The 20,608-nt window shown below is 39.5% G+C and overlaps 1 protein-coding gene across 1 annotated transcript in view; it reads left to right on the forward strand.

Annotated features, from left to right (window-relative positions):
* Positions 1 to 1,361, forward strand: part of SRD5A2 (steroid-5-alpha-reductase, alpha polypeptide 2 (3-oxo-5 alpha-steroid delta 4-dehydrogenase alpha 2)) — a 68,845-nt gene extending 67,484 nt beyond the window's left edge. Inside the window, exon 6 of the mRNA XM_011960552.1 lies at positions 100 to 1,361. The gene's annotated coding sequence lies outside the window, so the exon portion shown is untranslated. The remainder of the gene's footprint in view (positions 1 to 99) is intronic.
* Positions 1,362 to 20,608: the final 19,247 nt, after the last annotated feature.

The raw sequence follows: 20,608 nt of genomic DNA on the forward strand, positions 1-20,608 counted from the left end.
CAGTTCAAAATGCAGAAATCACCCGTCTTCTGTGTCCTTCGCGCTGGGAGTTGGAGACTGCAGCTGTTCCTATTCGGCCATCTTGCTCCGCCAGCCAAGGTATGCATTTTGTACGCATACAGAGTAGCAGAGATTTAAACTCTGAAGCCACACAGACCCAGAGCAAACCCACTCCCAAATGAAAACCCCAGTCACGTCTTCCTTTTCCTTGGTGAATTAGGAAAGATGAGAAATTATTAGGTAGACCTTGAATACAGGAGCCCTCTCCTCATAGTGCTGAAAAGATACTGATGCATTGACCTCATTTCAAATTTGTGCAGTGTCTTAGTTGATGAGTGCCTCTGTTTTCCAGAAGATTTCACAATCCCTGGAAAACTGGTATGGCTATTCTTGAAGGCCAGGTTTTAATAACCACAAAGAAAAAGGCATGACCCTGGATGGCTGCTGAGAGAGTAGAGAACAACATGATCCTGGATGGCTACTAAGAGGATAGAGAACAGTTTTACAATAGACATTGCAAACGCTCATGTTCTTGGAAACTAGTGGCAATATCCAAAAAAAAAAAAAAAAAAAAAAAGTAAGTGTAAAACAAAAAGAATTAATAATGAGGTTACGTGCTGCTTGCCTCCACCAGATGTCCACAATGATGTGAAGTACAGCAGAAGCCCCAAGCAACTTTCCTTTCCTGGAACTTCTTCATTGTAGTTCTCAGAACTTGTTCAAGAAGGTGTCTCCTAGGGTCAGCTTGAATGCCTCCCTCAAATGAGCTGCAGGCAGAGGTTGAAAGTTGCAGACAGAAGGGCACATCTGGGCAGAAAACCTGTTTTGTTTGCCTCAGACATTTTTTTGTTTTTTACAAAGTTTCAAAAACTTAAAAATTAGGAGATTCCTTCATAAAACTCTGGCATTCTAATTTCATTTAAAAAATTGGAGGATCTGAGCATACAGAGCCCACATTTCCACACCAGAACTGGAACTACGTAGCTAGTAAGCATTTGAGTTTGCAAACTCTTGTGAAGCGGTCACCCTGGCATGGGTGCTGAGATATGGACTCTCTAAGGAAGGGGCCAAACGCTTGTAATTGGAATATATGGAAATATTTGTCTCCTCAGGCCTATGTTTGTGGAATGCATTGTCAATATTTAGCAAACTATTTTGAGAAATGAGCACCAGTGGTATTAAGTACAGAAACTCACTATACAAGTCACATAGGAAACTTGGAAGGTCTGAGGATGATGTGGATTACTGAAAAATACAAATTGCAATCATATAAATAAATGTTCTTGTTGTTCATTAAATACCTTAAAAATCATGAATGTTAAGTAATTTTGTTTGAATTAAAATATCCTGGGACTTCTGGAGATTTTCACAAGATATTGAGGTGCGCTTCTCTGTCCCTCCTTCCCCCGTTCCCATTCACCCTGTCTGTAGTGTCGTTTCCTTTCTTCTCTTCTCTCTTCATGAAATTAGGGGCTGTGTGCTGGAAATAAAGAAGTATGACTTATAGAGCCTCTCAGCCACAATTCAGAACTACAAGGAAGTACAATAAACGTGCAGGAAAATGTCCTGAGGATAGACGCCATTCCTGGTGCTGAGGAATACACAGGGGAATGAATACACTTGGTGAAATAAATCTTCAGGTGTAGCTTGAGCTCTGAGACACAAAAGACTTCCAGTTCTCTCCATGACTCTGAAAACTACCTTGCTGAAGACCTTTATTTTACTACCATGTAAAACATCCAGGCCGATCCTTGAGATGAAATAAGTGTACAATAAATGGCAGTGCTCACAGTCTCAGGACAAAACTGCCATTTGGCAATTTCATTTTTTGTCACAAGAGGGCGCTTTCTAAAATAGTATTTAGTCCAACCTTGACTTAATTAGGTAATTAACATATTGGGGGGACCCCAGTCCTGTTGCCTGATGGTGGACCTTTCAAGTTAGCATGACTGTGGAACTTCTTCATCTGAATATAGGGCAGGGTAGCGTGAACTCTATGAAAGCTGAAACCTTCCGTTGATAATTCAGGTATTCTCAGTGTTCTAGGGGTGTTGTGTTCAATGACAGTTTGTCATTGTTTAGGGCTAGGATATGTATGTGGATTAAATACAGTAAAGGTCTGAACGTGTACTCATCTCTAAACATATTTCTTCCCACTTTTAAAAATAGAGTGCAACAAAATTATAGTTAATTGAGGTTTCTGTGGAGTGTTTTTTGGCTAAAATAATCTAACAGTGTCCTAGCTCACAAGATACTCTATCTTGGTCTTGCTGAAGCTTTCACAGAAGAGGCGTTTTCCTGCCAACCTTGAAGAAAATGTTGAGTTTTGCTTGTTTTTCAGAATTTAGACTTAAAGAGCTGAAGCAGACCTCAGACGTCAGCTATTCCTACCACTTCATATGATAGGTGCTGACATTGAGACCCACAGAGTTAAAAGGCCTCCTCACAGCTGGTACAGAGCTGGTCAGGCAGCCATCTCATTTTGTCCCTTTGAGGGTCAGAAGTATGTTTTTTTCTGCTTAAGGCACAGCCTTTAGGGCTGCCATCTGGATTTCTACAGAGCTCATGCAGGAGAAAAATAGCCAGAGCTTAAGTGCTGTTGCACAATTCAGTTTGTACACCTATTGTCCCATGCCTGTGTGTGTGTGAGGCTTCCCTCGCTCTGTGGGAGCATCAGGCTCTGCCCTTTCATAAACCTATTTGACAGAATAGAGAGTTTTCCCTCATTGGGTGTAGTCAAGACAACATGTGTGTTCAGCATGGAAAAAGGTTTCAGGTCATAAACCCCTTTATCCCTAGTGCTTACTTTCATAAAGAACAGGCGGGGCGCGGTGGCTCAAGCCTGTAATCCCAGCACTTTGGGAGGCCGAGACGGACGGATCACGAGGTCAGGAGATCGAGACCATCCTGGCTAACACGGTGAAACCCCATCTCTACTAAAAAATACAAAAAACTAGCTGGGCGAGGTGGCGGGCGCCTGTAGTCCCGGCTACCAGGGAGGCTGAGGCAGGAGAATGGCGTAAACCCGGGAGGCGGAGCTTGCAGTGAGCTGAGATCTGGTCACTGCACTCCAGCTCGGGCAACAGAGCGAGACTCTGTCTCAAAAAAAAAAAAAAAAAAAAAAAAAAAAAAAAAAAAAGAACAACACTGGCTCCACTGTATTCTAAAAGGAAAACGGAGCTCTAATGAGAAATACACAATTAAACAGCTATTTAGGCGTCTTAGACCCTTTCAGGAACAAATAAATACATCTGTGGTTTTACAACCCTGAAGTTTGATAATAGCTCTCTTGGATTTTTGTGGTTACCTCATGGCAATCGCATTAAGAAGCAGGGGAGCAAGCTCTTGGCACATGAAGGAATAGATTCATGAAGATTCATTTCCTTTCCCGCTTGGCCTTTTGGTTCTCTAATAAGCTGTGAGCTGAGGTCCACCCAGGGAAAACAAGGAGGGTAACGGCAAATGTAAAGTGAATCTTTCTAGAGAAGGATGCTGATTATTTTATAGCATCTACACTATCCTGTGATGAAAGAAAGGGGCATAGAGCCAGGTGGCAGTGTGAGTTCTTGGGTGATTTAATAAGCCATTGAGTGGATTTAATTTCTAAGTAAGAGATTTGTTCATTCTTTGTGCAAGTCCATGGAGTTGTGATCTTAAAAAGTTCTGTGTTATTTGCATTGTGCCTCATTTCTCCCCATCAACCTTGGCTTGAGAGTTGGGTGAATAAAATAAATAATTGGAGAAGGTTAAAGTATGCACCAAGCTGTGTTAGTTTCTTTAGTCTTGTCTTTTTTGGGTTGAGGGTTTGGTTTCGCTCAATGCAGTCACAATCTAGATTCTTTATTGGAGGGATAGCCAATATCCCTTCCCACATGGCAAGCTGGCTGGGAGGAGGAGGACAACAGAGAAAGTGGAGGAAGGAGGGGAGTCATGAGGGAGGGTCCGAGGGAGGGTTGGCATTGAAGGCCGTTGGGAGAGAGGGGCCTCCCCCTGACAGAGCGGGCTTCCTGCCTTTCCTGTGTCCAGGCTGCACAAGCCTGATCCCTTCTTTATCCTCACAGGAAAAGACGTCCCTCTGAGAGAGAGAATAAACACTTGTCAGAGCTCTGTTTCATAAGAGAAGCTGACTTTTAAAAAACACAAGCCATATGGCTGTACTTCACCATAAATAATTGTATTTCTGTCTGCTCACCTCATAAAGATAGTTTTAGTTCTGTGTGGCAGTGACGTGAGAAGGAGGTGAAGTAATTGCTCTTAGAGTGTGTGGCAGCATCCAAGTCGGCTGAGGCCAATGGGGAGATGGGAGCATCCAGAGGAATAAGCAACGGCCAGGGTTCCCCTTTTCAAGGCCTTTGTTTTCCTTTACTCCAGATGCACTCCCCCCAAAAGGATCCTTCCTTCTAGAGATGCATTTTTACAGTGTTGACTAGAAAGCATTACCGTAAAATCAATTAAATTTTGTCAATTCATTAATGCTTTCATTTGTTACAAGTTGCCTTTCAGATACTATTTCATTAAAATAATCCTTTCTGGTGGTTTATAACAGGATAAGCTCTCAACAGATAAGTAAGTGAGGGGAAGTAAAAATAGGAGTAATAAAATAAAATAAAATAAAGCCAGAGATAAAGTTAAAATGCAAAAATGCCGTCCGAAAGATCATGTACAGTGGCTAAATCTAAACATAAATTGGGTCCTGAGTCTTCAAAGTACAGAAGGAAATTACTAGTTGCTAAATCCACAACATTCATAAAAGAAAAACAACTTGACCAGGGAAACACAACTATTACTGGTACTAAGACTCATGATATATTTCTATGCTGTGTGATGTGGGGAACTACATTCATGAGAGCATCTTTACAGTAAATGCAGGGGTCACGTTGTGCAGCTTCTTACAATGTCTTTCCACAAGGGCAACATTCTAATGCCGCAGCTCAATTCTTTAGAAGCAAAGGGGATGAGGAGTTTGGTTTTTTTCCCACTTAGGATGTAGAAAGCCACCAGATAACCATCCCTACTCTAAAAATGAGAAAAAGTCAGATAGTCTATAAAATTATAACTTCTGAGCCTTTTAATGAACCGAGATAGGAGAGCAACCAGAAGAACGAAATTTCAAAGGAAGCACACAAATGGTTTCACTTTCAGCAGAGTATGGAAGGAAGAGGGTAATGGCCATAAGAGTGGGAAAGAAGAAAACAACAGAAATTTCAATGAATTCTTGATAGCTGAGTGGAAGCTAGCGTGAGTTTAGAATCCCTGGGGGACTGAGACACTTGGCTGACCGAGCATCCAGATCTGCCCCAGGATGAGGAGTTTCCTGGGAAACACGACTTTCTGTGCTCAAACTGGAAAGTCCTAGGCAAACCGGGATGACCTGGTCACCTTGGTCTGCTTGCCGGGTCTTCTGCCGGGTCTTTTGCGGGGTCTTTTACCCAGACCTCCACCTGGAGCTTATGAGGTGGATTGGGGACAGCATAGGAGACCTGAGAGGGTCCTTCTTTGGTGGTGCATAGTCACAAAAGCGCACTGTATTAGTTCGTTTTCACGCTGCTGATAAAGACATACCTGAAACTGGGAATAAAAAGCGGTTTAATTGAACTTACAGTTCCACATGGCTGAGGAGACCTCAGAATCATGGCTGCGGCAAGAGAAAAATGAGGAAAAAGCAAAAGCGGAAACCCCTGATAAATCCATCAGATCTCGTGAGACTTATTCACTATCACGAGAATAGCATGGGAAAGATCAACCCCTGTGATTCAATTACCTGCCCCTGGGTCCCTCCCACAACATGTGGGAATTCTGGGAGATACAATTCAAGTTGAGATTAGGTGAGGACACAGCCAAAACATATCATTCTGCCCCTGACCCCTCCAAATCTCATGTCCTCACATTTCAAAACCAATCATACCTTCCCAACAGTCCCCCAAAGTGTTAATTCATTTCAGTATTAACCCAAAGTCCACAGTCCAAAGACTCATCTGAGACAAAGCAAGTCCCTTCTACCTATGTGCCTGTAAAATCAGAAGAAAGCTAGTTATTTCCTAGATACAATGTGGGTACAGGTATTGGGTAAATACAGCCATTCCAACTGGGAGAAATTGACCAAAACAAAGGGGTTACAGGGCCCATGCAAGTCCAGAATCCAGCAGGTCAGTCAAATTTTAAAGCTCCAAAATGATCTCCATTGACTTCAGGTCTCGCATCCAGGTAACGATGATGCAAGAGATGGGTTCCCATGGTCTTGGGCAGCTCCACCCCTGTGGCTTTGCAGGGTGCAGTCTCCCTCCCAGCTGCCTTCACGAGCTGGTGTTGAGTGTCTGTGGCTTTTCCAGGCACACGGTGCAAGCTGTTGGTGGATCTACCATTATGGGGTCTGGAGAACAGTGGCCCTCTTCTCACAGCTCCACTAGGCAGTGCCCCATTAGGGGCTTTGTGTGGGGCTTTGACCCCACATTTCCCTTCCATACTGCCCTATCAGACATTCTCCATGAGGGCCCTGCCCCTGCAGCAAACTTGCCTGGGCATCCAGGTGTTTCCATACATCTTCTGAAACCTATGCAGAGCTTCCCAAACCTCAGTTCTTGGCTTCTGTGCAGCTGCAGGCTCAACATTACATGGAAGCTGCCAAGGCTGGGAGTTTTTACCCTCTAAAGCCACATCCTGAGCTGTACATTGGCCCCTTTAAGCCATGGCTGGAGCAGCTGGAACATAGGGCACCAAGTCCCTAGGCTGCACACAGTACGGGGACCCTAGGCCCAGCCCATGAAGCCACTTTTTCCTCCTGGGCCTCCAGGCCTGTGATGGGAGGAGTTGCCATGAAGGTCTGTGACATGGCCTGGAGACATTTTCCCCATGGTCTTGGGGATTAACATTAGGCTCCTTGCTATTTATGAAAATTTCTGCAGCTGGCTTGAATATCTCCCCAGAAAATGGGTTTTTCTTTTCTATCACATTGTCAGGCTGCAAATTTTCTAAACTTTTATGCTCTGCTTCCTTTGTAGAACTGAATGCCTTTAATAGTACCCAAGTCACCTCTCAAGTTCAAAGTTCTACAAATCTCTAGGGCAGGGGCAAAATGCCTCCAGTCTCTTTGCTAAAACATAACAAGAGTCACCTTTAGTCCAGTTCCCAACAAGTTCCTCATCTCCATCTGAGACCACCCCAGCCTGGACATTATTGTCCATATTGCAATCAGCATTTTGGGCAAAGTCATTCAACAAGTTTCTAGGAGGTTCCAAACTTTCCCACATTTTCCTGTCTTCTTCTGAGCCCTCCAAACTGTTCCAACCTCTGCCTGTTACCGGATTCCAAAGTCACTTCCACATTTTTGGGTATCTTTTCAGCAACGCTCCACTCTACTGCTACCAATTTACTGTATTAATTCGTTTTCATGCTGCTGATAAAGACATACCTGAAACTGGGAACAAAATGAGGTTTAATTAGACTTACAGTTATACACGGCTGGGGAGGCCTCAGAATCATGGTGGGAGGTGAAAGGCATTTCTTACATGGCGGTGACGAGAGAAAAATGAGAATTATTCACTATCATGAGACTAGCACAGGAAAGACTGGCCCCTGTGATTCAATTACGTCCCTCCCACAACACGTGGGAATTCTGAAAGATACAATTCAAGTTGAGATTTGGGTGGGGACACAGCCAAACGATATCACCCACCCTCTTCCAGGCCTTTCTGTTACAGAAAGCAAAAGTTGCAAGCCTCTGGGAGAGGGATAGGACACCCTCCTTCTCTGAGACCCAGGGAAAGGTCCACTGACTCTAGGGGAGGGGATAAAGCAAAAAAGAACCAGAAAAGAGGGCATTCAGAAAACTGCCCCATACCCTGCTATATTGTCGCTGAGAAAGGAGTAGAAGCAAAAACTATTTCTTCTAAGGGGGTGGGTGGGGAGCAGGCAGCAAATCCACCAACTCCCACCAGGAGCTTTGTGCCAAGTAGCAACCATTAGCAGGCCATCAGGAAATGGCCCCAGTCTCAGGCAATGTTACGCTGATGCTCTGATGCTGATGGTGGGGTAGACACAGAAGCTGTCTGTCCTTAAGGAGAGGACAGGAAACCCAATCAGGACAGAAGCCTGCGGAGCTACAAAGAAGAGGTCTGCATCACTAGGGGTCCCTCCTGACTAAGTCTCCCCCACAGTCCAGCATTCGGCTGCAGAGTGTGGGATATGGTGCAGGAATGCTGAGAATTTCCCACCATAGTGGCCTGGCCCCTTAGGACTCACCTAAGACTGAGGCTGGAGTAGGGGCACCTAGAAACTAGGAACTATACTAAGTCCAGCACACACCTCACACCCAATAATGAGCAAGAGCAAAGAAGAAAAGAAGGGAAAATTTGACAAATTATCAATAGTTGAGTGGGGCCTAGCATGAGTGTTTAGAATCCCCGGGAGCCTCAGATACTCAGTTGACTAAGCATCCTGTTCTGCCCCGGACTGAGGGGTTTCCTGGGACACAGGATTTTCCATGCTTAAACTGGAAAAGTCCCCCGCAAACTGGGGTGAGTTGGTCTCTACTGCTGGGGAGCACACAGAGAGAACCACCCATGTGGCACAGGCATGCTGAGAGCTGAGAGTAGAGAAGAAACAAGGAATGGCCCCTCTGGCCCTCCAGGCCTCCCAGTAAGCACAAGGCAGCAGCAGCTCATCGTAGAAAGAATCTGAAGAGTGTGGTGTGTTACAAGTTAATTCAGTAAAACAAACCCCAAATCCCCCAACTCCCAACTTATGATCTGGTAGAAAAGGCAAGCTTAATTCTGGGTATAAATACTATTTACCTCAGTTTCTACTGTTCCTCTGTGTTTGACATTGAATAAAAAGTATGAACACACATACACATACATAAAACAAGGCAAAAAACAAAAAGATAATCCACTGTGAAGAGATAAAGCAGTCAATAGAATGAGACAAAGAAGTGGTCCAGATATTAGAACTATCAGATGGGGACATTAAACTAATTATGATTAATATGTAGAAGGATCTAGAGGAAAATGTGGGCATCATGCATGAGCAGATGAAGAATGTCAGCAGAAAGACAAAAACTAAACAAATTCCAAGGGAAATGCTGACAAATCTCCCCACAATATCAAGAGATAAAGAATTAATGGACTTGGCAGCCTAGATACAGTAAAAAATCAGTAAACTTGAAGATAGTTCAATAGATTTATCCGAACTGAAACAAAGAGAGAAAAAAATATGTGTAATTAGAGTCTCATAAGGGAGGGGTGGGAGAGAAAGAGAGAGAGAGAGAGAGAGAGAGAGAAATTGAGAGAGAAGATTTCTTAAGCAAATGCATAAAGAGAAAGCAGAGAGTTAGTCCTCATCTGGAAAACTGTGAAGTGGGTGAAATCTAATGTGAACAAATGATTATCCTCTTTCTTCTGGCATCATACTTTCTGGTATGACACGAGAAGATCTGTTAAAAAATCTCCAAACTGTGTTAGCTGTTGACAGCACAAGGTCTGATTGTGTCCAGGGGATATTTGCATTTCACTGAAGGAACATTTGCCTAAAAATGGAAGGTCTTCAAGGTTCACATTAATGAATTTATGGTGAAATACCACACACAGCTAATGGGACTAATTTGAGGTCCAGACCTTATCTAAGACCACTCATATGCATCATTCGAAGTGGTACTTACATTAAACCTTCTAGGATGAAGGCTGGACTTTTATACCCATTGTTTCAGTTGTGGCTCAAAGGGGTCCAGCCACAGGGCAGAGAGGGGCTGGAGCTGTGAGCCTGATTCCTGGGTTACTACTTTTGTTTCTGTTCTCTATGAGACTGATGCACAAACTTGGAGGCTCAGGACTGTGACAGTCCTCAACACCAGACAGTCTAGCAGAGCACCTAGAGCCATGAACTTTCCCTCCAACAGTTGCCCTATGGTCGTGCTTTTCAAAGTATGGTTTCTGGACCCCCTTCATCAGAATTGCCAGGGTGCTCCTATTCTGTCTGATCTACTTTGACATTTAGTTAGGTTCTCACCACACTTTATCCCACCTTTTCAGAGCTACCACTATCTCTCAGAATTGTCATAGAAGTTTCTCAACTGATCTCCCCACTTCCATACTTGCTTCCCCATAGTGTATTCTCAATACAGCAAGCAGTCAGAGTGACACTTTTATAAGTACTTGTAAATCTTTTCGCATCACCTTCAAGACAGTATTTGGGCTCCCATCTCACCCAGACCAAAAAGTAAGTCTTTGCAGTGGCCTACAAAGCTCTACAGAACCTGGGCCCCATTACCTCTCTGACTTTATCTCCTGTTGCTCTCCATGTGGCCCACTGTCCAGTACCATGCTGACTTCCTGGAAGATCCTCAAAACCCCCACAGCCCCAGGATCTTTGCACATGCTCACTCCTCTGCCTGGAATGCTCTTCTTTTAGATACTCACATGGCTCACCTCTCATTTCCTTCAGGTGTCTGCTCAAATACCACCTTGTAAGAAAGGTCTTTCCTGCCCATCCTGTTCAACATAGCGCCCCGCTCCTACCCTTGGTACACTTTTGGCCTTATCCCTATAATGGTTTTCAAAGCACTTAAACCACCGTCTAACACACAAGATAGTTTCTAGTATATGTGTTCATTCTCTGTCTTTCCCCATTAGACTATAAGCCCCCTGAGAGGAAGGACTTGTGCGCTTCGTTCTCTCATGTGTCATCAGTATTTGCATGGGTGCCTGGCATAAAATGAGAGTTTAGTAAATATTTACACTATGGGAAGAGCTAGAAGCAAATTTTCCTTTCTCTAAATGAGGGGGTATTGGAGAGAAAAGGACTCCTAAACATGGCTAAAACATGTACAAGCTTTAATCCTGCTTCCCATCATCCTGAGACCTGGGAGGAATAAAAGAAAGAATGTCAAGCTGAATGGGTTTTTAAAGGCTGGATAGATCTTGACATTCCAGGTAATTAATACATGACTCCTGTTCATGATAGAGAAGGTGGTGGTGTTTACATCATCGTGTGGGTCTCCAAGGGGGCTGGGCCTGGTCTCATCCAATCAAGCATAGAGCATAGTGTCCAAGCAGGTCCTGGCAGGTGTAGTGGAAGGTTGGCAGTGGCCACTGGATGAGGTGCATGTTCTGATGCCTCAGGCAGTGGTGGACAGACGGTCATTTGGCTCCTTCTTTTTGGGATAGGTTGGCCACTTGTCAAGTGTGGCCAGGCCTTCAGGCCGGGGTGCTTAGTCATAAGTAATACACTAACCCTTTAAACAAGCACCCACACACACACACGCACACACACGCACAGTTCCACATTTTAACTCTCATTCTGGTGCCTCAATTCAACCTGTCCTATGATTATGTTGCATTTTCAGCTTTATACTTAAGGTCTAAACAGAATTCCCCTACATTAGGAAAAAATCTCGTGACAAAAAGTCTCATTACAAGTGTCATTTTCTTGAGGAACTCCCATACAGGGTGATATGGTTTGGCTCTATGTCCCCAAGCAAATCTCATGTCGAATTGTAATCCCCACACATCAGGAAATGGGCCTGGTGGGAGGTGATTGAATCATGGGGATGGATTTCCCCCTTGCTGTTCTCATGATAGTGAGTGAGTTCTCATGAGATCTGTTTGTTTGAAGGCATGTGGCATGTCCCCCTTCACTCTTTCTCTTGCTTCACCACGGTAAGACGTGCTTGCTTCCCTTTCACCTTCCACTATAATTGTAAGTTTCCTGAGGCTTCCTGGGCATGCTTCCTGTTAAGTCTGTGGAACTGTGAGTCAATTAAACCTTTTTTCCTCATAAACTGCCTAGTCTCAGGTAGTTCTTTATAGCAGTGTGAGAACAGACCAATACAGAAGGGATTGTCCATAAATCTTAATTAAGGGAGTGGGCCAGATGCTTCTTATGCACATTAAACACTGAGGACAGGGTCGTTGGCTTATATCTTGTAAAAGGCTAACTTTTTACCTCTCCTTGCAGTTTGATTCAAAGAAGTCTAAAAGAGTCCTATGACACAAATGTCTTCCTTTCTAGCCACCGGTGGGGTCAAAAATTCCTACCCTGGCACTCTTTTTGGGAGACAGCCACTTTTACGTAAGTTAAAGCACCAGGTGACCTGAAATCACTCTAAACTAAATGTGTCTTGGCAGGGATTAAATGGTTTGATTGATCCCTTGTCCCAGGGCAGAGAACAAGGTGAGGGAACAGAAGCAGGGGAGAAGCCTGCAGAGGGAAGGGGCCGAGTGGTACTTGGGGTGCCCTCTGGTAGTAGGGGGTGCTTAGGTGCACAGATGAGAACATGAGCAAGTGGGATTGAGGTTTGAACTCTGGGCACCCCAGAGACTGGGGAAGCCAGGAAGGTAACAAGGAGTAAACTTCAGATGAGAGATATTTAATTAACTGCAAAGAAGACAACACACTTGATTGTGAACTCCTCATCACTGGAGTGTTCCAGAGGGCCTGGAGGATGACTTGCTGGGGAAGCTCAGGTTGAACAGAGGCCCGAGTTTTGACTTGGGCTCTCTAAGGCTCCTTCTAGATTTGTAACTCTAAATGCCAGGCATTGAATATAAAATTCCTGGTTCACCAGTTTGCCTGGGCCAACCTGGCCTGTAGGTTCATGTGGTTTATGGGAATCAGTCCAGGTCTGTGTAGAATTTTCTGAGGCATCAATAATTCAGTTGCATTAAGCTCTGAGGCAGAGCCAGTAATATCTGAATATGAGTCAGTAAAAAAATGCAGGACTCAAGAAGTTTAGTTCAAATCAAAGGAAAACTGTATCTCCTGGAGCACTAACTTCCAAATTCTGGGCCGCAGCTATTCTAGGAGTCAAGTGTGGTGAACATATCACCTTGGCAACACAAGGAAGCATCTTTGGGGAGAGCTGGCTCTTTGTGGTAGGGGATGGACAGTGCCCACAGAAGTGGGGTCAGTGCTCAAACACTTAATTCACATTCAAGGGAGCAGGTGAGGGAAAAAAGATGAAACTATACTAGCTGGTCAGAAACTCTAGAAGGGTCATATATCAATGACTTCATTATGCAAATCACTTCATTAGACAGAAAAAATTTTCTGTTTCATTTACTTTTAGGAGAAAGAAAAACATAAGAGAGAAAAATGATATTAGAAATATCTTTATTTAATCTACTTGATAAGAAATTATTTATTTACAATAAACTGCATCTATTTCAAGTATACAATACAATGAATTTGACAGTTGTATACACCCATGTCACAACCACTACAATCAAGATACAGAAGATTTCCTTACCCTCAAAAACTTCTTCATACCACAGTCCATTCTTCCCTTCACCCATGGTTATGGACAACCACTGATTTTCTTTTCTTCAGTACATACGCGGATTCTTCAAATAATTCATAGAAAATGCATATTATGGAAAACCTGTGATGGATTTAAAATTTTTTTTGCACCAAAATAAACTTGTACTAGCTAGTTATAGCATACCTGAACAGGATCTGGTTTGAGGCACCAAGAAGAATAAGAAAGACATCGGTTTGAAAGACCTCCTATCACAGCAACATGAATTCTGCTAAAATTGAAGCAAGAACAAACATCCATTTGATGCTGAAACTTGGGTGGAAGAAGGGTGAAATCACTGATGCTTCACAAAATGTTTAAGGAGGCAATGCCCCAAGGAAATCCACAGTTATAAACGGATAACTCATTTTAAGAAGGGACAAGATGATGTTGAAGATGAAGCCTGCAGTGGCAGACTATAACATCAATTTGTCAGGGAAAAAATAATCTTGTTCCACTCTAATTGAAGAGAACCAATGATTAACAACATGAACAATAGCCAACACCATAGACATCTCAATTGGTTCAACTTACATATTCTGACTGAAAGATGCCCACATAAGCTGGAGCCAAGAGCAGAGCTTTCAATGGACATTTTAAACAATGGGATCAAGATCCTGAAGCATTTCTTTGAAGAATTATAACAGGAGATAAAACATGGCTTTACCAGTATGATCCTAAAGACAAAGGGCAAGCACAACTATGGCAGCCAACAGGTGGAAATGGTCCAGTCAAAATAAAATTGAACCAGTCAAGAGCAAAGGTCATGGCAATGGTTTTTTTGGGAGATGCTCAAGGCCTTTTTCTTGCTAACTTTCCGGAGGGTCAAAGAATGATAACATCTGCTCATTATGAAAATGTTTTGAGAAAGTTAGCCAAAGCTTTGGCAGAAGAACACCCAGGAAAGCTTCACCAGAGAGTCCTTCTCCACCACGACAATGCTTCTGCTCATTCTTCTCATCCAACAAGGACAATTTTGCAAGAGTTTTGATGGGGAATTGTTAGGCTTACAGTCCTGATTTGGCTCCTGACTTCTTTTTGTTTCTTAATCTTAAAAAAGTCTGTAAAGGATACGCATTTTTCTATAGCTAACAGTGTTAAAACAAAACAAAACACAGCATTGACATTGTTTAAATTCCCAGGACTTTCAGTTCTTTAGGGATGAACTAAATGTCTGATACCATCACATACAAATGTGTCATGACTTTGATGGAACTTATGTTGAGAAATAAAGTTCATATTTTCCATTTTATCTTTTCATTCAGTTTTGTTCACAAACTTTTCAACTACCTCTTGTATTAGTTTGCATTTTACCTAAATGGAATCTTAAGTATGCACTCTATTATATGTAAATTCCTTTACTCACCATAAAAATTCTAAGATTAATTCATGTAATTGAATGTATCAGTAGTTTATTCCCTGTTTTTCTAAGTAATATTGCATTAAATATCTCAAAGTATACCACATTTTATTTATTCTTTCACATGTTGATGGATATTTGAGCTGCTTCTGTTTTTAACAATTATAAATAAAGCTTGTACAACTATTTGTGTATAGGTTTTAATGCAAACATACATTTCATGGATAAATAAATAAATTTCTTGAGTAAATACATAGCAGTGAGATTGCTGGATTACAGTATGCATATATTTCTAAGAAGCTATCAACCTGTTTTTCCAAAGTAGCTGCATAATTTTCCATTTCAGTCAACAATGTATGAGAGTTCTGATTGTTCTGCATATTCACAAGCACTTGATATTGCCGTTTTCTTTAGCAACTCTTATAGGTACGTAGTAGTAATTTTTTGTTTTAAATTTGCATTTCCTTAATGAGTAGTGATGTTGGGCATCTTCTCATATGCTTATTTGCCATCTATATTTCCTAACTAGTGAAGTGTCTAGATCTTTCGTCATTTTTAAAAAATTGTGTTGTTTTCTTATTGTTGAATTTTTGTGTTTGTTTGTTTTGACAGGGTCTCACTCTGTCACCCAGGCTGGAGTGCAGTGGCACAATCATGGATCACTGCAACCTCAGTCTCCTGGGCTCAAGAAATCCTCCCACTCTTGAGTAGCTGGGACTGCAGGTGTTCACCACCACATCTGGCTAATTCTAAACATTTTTGTAGAGACAAGGGTCTCACTATGTTGCTCAGGCTGGTCTTAAACTGGGCTCAAGAGATCCTCCCATCTCAGCCTCCCAAACTGCTGAGATTAAGGGCCTGAGTCACTGAGCTCAACCTACTGCTGAGTTTTGAGAGCTAGTTACATATTTTGAATACAAATGTTCAGTCAAATGTATCTATTGAAAATATTTTCTACCAGCCTGTGCCTTGTCTTTTCATTCATGTAAGAGTGTCTTTAACAGGTAAAACATTTTAATTTAAATGGAGTCTAATTTATTAATTTATTTCTTTTATGGATCATACTTCTGGTGTTATAGCTAAATGACTCTTTGCTTAACTCAAGGTTATAAAGATTTTCTTATATGTTTTCTTTTATATACTTTATAGATACACTTTTTAACTTTATTCTGTGGTGCATTTTGAGTTAATTTTTGTGTAAGATGTAAGATACAGATTGAGGTTAACTTTTTGTTCTTGTATTTTTGCTGGTGACTATCCAATTGCTTCAGCATCATTTGTTGAAAAGAGGAACTCTCCTGTATTGGTTTGCTTTTGCACATTTGCCAAAAACCTGTTGACTATATTTGTAGAATCTATTTCTGCATTTTTTATTTTATATGACTGGTCTACATGTGTATATTTTTACCAATAGGACAATATATTGATAACTTTAAACTTATGAATTTTGATATTAAGTAGTGTGGGTGATTCAACTTTTTCTTTTTCAAAACAGTTCTGGCAGTATTAGTTCCTATGTCTTTCCATGTAAGTTTTAGATTCAGCTCATTATTATCTATGAAATAGACCTTTGAGATTTTGATTCATATTGCATTATAACTATTGCTCAGTCTGGGGAGAATTGACATCTTATCAAGATTAAATCTTCCATGAACATTGTATGTCTCTCCATTTATTTAGATCTTGTTTTTTTTTTTTTTTTTTTTTATCAATGTGTTGTAGTTTTCTGCATACAAATTCTATACATATTTTGTAGGATTGACACCTAACTAGTTCATTTTTTGTATGTTATTGTAAGTAGCAATGTTTTGTAAATTTTGACCTCTATATTTTGGAATTCTATGCTAGCTAATAGAAATGCAATTGATCTTTGTACCTTGATTGTATATCCTGCAACTCCTACAAACTCACTTATTAGTTCTATGAACTTTTTAAAAATAGATTTTTAGAACGTTTTAGAGGAAAAATAATGTTTTCAGAGAGAGTTTTATTTATTTTCAATCATCTTTTAAAATAATCTTACTACATTGGCTGGAGTTTTTGTAAAATACTGAATAGGAGTGGTGATAGGGGCATCATTACCTTGTTTCTAAGCTTAGGAGAAAAGTACTTAGCTTTACAACATTAATAGCTATAGTTGTTTGTTTGTTATGCCATTTATCAGTATGGACGTTTCTTTATTTTTTTAGATTCCTGAAAGTTTTTTTAAATCATAAATAGACGTTGAATTTCACCGAATTTTTGGGGGTATCTATTGACATAATCACATGGTTTTTCTTCTTTAGTCTGTTAATATTGTGACTTACATTGACTGATTTCTGAATGTTAAACCAAACCTGGTATAAACCCCCATTGGTTATGATATATTATCATATGTAGTTATTGCTGGATTTGATTTCCTAATATTTTATTGAGGATTTTTGCATTTATGTTCATGAGGGATATTGGTCTATAGTTTTGTTTTCTAGTAATGTCTTTGTCTAGTTTGAGTATTAAGGTAAAGCTGACCAACTATAAAAGTAGTTAAGAAGTTGTCTCTCTCTTGTTTTCTTGAAGAGATGGTATACAATTAGTATTACTTCTTCCTTAAATGTTTTGTAGAATTCACCAGTGAAACAATCTAGCCTATAGTTTTCTTTGTTGGAAGGTTTTTAATTGCAAATCCAATTTAAAATAAATATAGTATTATCTGAGTTATTTATTTCTTCTTCAGCGAGTTCTGGTAGTTTATATCTTTCAAGACATTGAACTAATTATGTAAATTATCAAATTTTTGGACATAGAATTGTCTGTTATATCTTCTTATTTTTCTTTTAATATCTTTGTGTTTTCTTTTTTCTCCCTTGGTCAGTCTTGCTACAGGGTCATCAATTTTATTGATCTCTTCTAAAACCAACTTTTTTTTCATTGATTTTTCGTTATTGTTTTTCTGTTTCTGTCACAGAAATGATTTTTTGGACTTGATAAAATGAAAAGACAACTTATATAATGGAAGAAAATATTTACAAGCTATGTATCCAATAAGGAGTTAATATCCAAAATATATAAGAAACTCATATAACTCAATAGGAAAAGAACAAATAACCCCATTAAATAATGCACAGAGGACTTAAATAAACATTTTTCCAAAGAAGACATAAAAGTGGCCAAAAAATATCTGAAAAGATACTCACCACCACTAATCACCAGGAAATTGCAAATCAAAAGTACAATGAGATATCACATTTTGTTGATTTCTTTTGTCTAGTTGTTCTATTAATTCCTGAGAGAGGAGTGTTCCATTTTCCTACTATAATTTTCCTATTGTCTATTTTTGCCTTAGTTGTGTCAATTTTCACTGCTTGTATTTTGAGTCTCTATTTTTACATGTATACACATTTTTGATTATTAAATCTTACCAGTTAATTGAGCTGAAAAGGCCCCAATAGATAATGCTATCATTATGAAGCACTCTCTTTATCTTTGATAATACTGTATTTTTTACTCTTTATCTGAGAGTCTATTTTATCTGATTTTAATATATCAATTTCAGTCTTCTTAAGCTATTTACATAGTATTTCTTTTTTCTTCTATTTACTGTCCATCTTTATATTTAGTCTATGTCTTCATATTTAAAATATGTTTCTTATAGACAACATAAATTTAATCTTGCCTTTAAAATAATCCATTCTGATAATCTTTGGCATGCTTAGTACATTAGCATTTAATGAAATGACTGACATGATTGGATTTAGTCCTACCAATGTATTATTGATTCGGTTTTTCTCTTTGCCCATTTTTCCCTTGCTGTTCTCTTTCTTCTTTCTTTTGCATTATCTGTATGTATTTTAGAATTCATTTTTAATGTTCTATGTTAGATTTTTAGGAATATTTCTTGGTGTAATCTTTCTAGTTGATGTACTATGATTAGCTTTTTCGTAGTGTGAGTTAATTTAGAGTTAGTAATTTAAAGTTAGTCTTATACCACTTTATAGAAAATATATAATCCTTGCAATTATTTAGGTCTATTCATTTATGCCTCTACCATGCTCTATATTATGGTTACTATATGTATTACATATGCATACATTGTAAATTCTATAAGGCAATGCTAAAAGTTTGTCTCTAAACAGTCATCTGTATTATAAATAAATTGAGAAAAGAAATAGTCTTTTATAAGTATCCTTATGTTTACTCTTTTCTGAATTTTCCTGTGGTATCATTTCCCTTCAGCCTAAAAAACTCAGTATAACATTTCTTGTGGTACAAGTCTGGTGGCAATGAATACCCTTAGTTTTTCATTATTTGAAAATATCTTTATATCAGCTTCATTCTTAAAAGACATTTTTGCAGAATGTGAAATTCTTAGTTAATAGGGTTTTTTTTTCTACCAATGGTTTAAAGTTATTGTTTTACTGTATGCTTCCTTGGCTTCTGATGAGAAGCCATCATTATTCAAATACTGTTGAATATAGTGGATCATTTTCTTTGGGTGATTTCATAATTTTCTCTTTATCTTTGGTTTTCAGCTGTTTGATCACGATGTGCCTAAGCATGATTCTTTTCAAGTTTATCCTGTTTGAGATTCATGGAACAAGTTTAATCTGTAAATTTAAGTCATTAACCAGATTTTGGAAATTTTTGGCTATGATTCCTTGAAATATGTTTACTGTCCTATTATTTTTCTCCTTTCCTTTATTGACTACATTTCCACTATGCTAGATCTTTTGAAGTTGTTCCATAGATCAGTGAGGCTCTGTTCTTTTTTTCCTGTTGTTCAGATTCTATGCTTCTTATTGATTCATCTTCTTGTTATTACCTTCAGAGGAAAGCCACATAAAGTGAAAACTCATTGTGTTCCATGGTGTTCCTTGCTCTAGGCTTTAGCTCCCCTCCAAAAACTCCCTGCTTTTGTTCAGTCTCCAGAGTCTTGTGTAGTTGTTTTTGTATTTTGTCTAGATCTTATAACTCCTGTTGACAGCAAGGTCAGTTTTTTAGATGTTTATTTCCCATACAGTGAAGGGTATTGTTTTTACCCTGAAGTCAGCACAGATTTAACAAAATTCCTTACAATTTATGCAATCATATTCACAGACAGTTCTTGATTAATTTGTAATTATAGTTACCTAACATTTGTAAAAAAATAATTAAAGGTTAAAAGCTATTCCTTATACCATACTTAATCATACAAGAAAAGAATGGATACACTCACAACATTTTTCATTCATTTATTCCTAATTAGATCTTGCTGATTCTCAATGTCTTGGTTTCTTTATCAGTCAAAAAATAGTAAAATATATTAGCTTGTCCTGAAAAATAGTCTAAAGATTTTGCTTGCAAAAACATGCGGTTAAATGCATTTGGGATATGTAGCACTGAAAAGAGTTGAATAGAACTTTTTGCAGTATTTTTCAAAGCCCCTAATATGCTAAAATGTGTTTTGAGTTTCCAAAAAGAGGACAAAGTTAGTATTACTTAGATTTCCTTTTTTTCTCAGGCTTTAATATGGCTTAGCTTGCCACTGTTACTGATGCTGTCTTTCTTTACGATCTTGATATTTTATTAATTATGAATTTTCTACGTGAATTTTATCTTTTAAATGCTGCATTAAAATACTGTTTATCTCAATTACTGAGTTTTATGGTGCCCCCTTAAATTTTGCACTGGAGGCAAGTACTTTGTTTACCTCACCTGTCTCAACTGATCCTGCACTGTCACAGCTGAATGGATAGACTTATTAATACAGTGTTGCATTTCTTAACACATTAAATCAAACAAACTCATCAGCTTACAAGACCCTCCATGGTTTGGCTCTTATCTTATGAACCTTATCTCACCTTTTCTCTACTTCCTTCTTATCACATGAATTTTTTTTTATTCTTTTCTTTTTTATTATACTTTAAGTTCTAGGGTACATGTGCATAATGTGCAGGTTTGTTACATATGTATACTTGTGCCATGTTGGTGTGCTGCACCCATCAACT

Source organism: Colobus angolensis, unplaced genomic scaffold (assembly GCF_000951035.1).
Source record: "Colobus angolensis palliatus isolate OR3802 unplaced genomic scaffold, Cang.pa_1.0 Scaffold515, whole genome shotgun sequence".
Classification (NCBI taxonomy): domain Eukaryota; kingdom Metazoa; phylum Chordata; class Mammalia; order Primates; family Cercopithecidae; genus Colobus; species Colobus angolensis.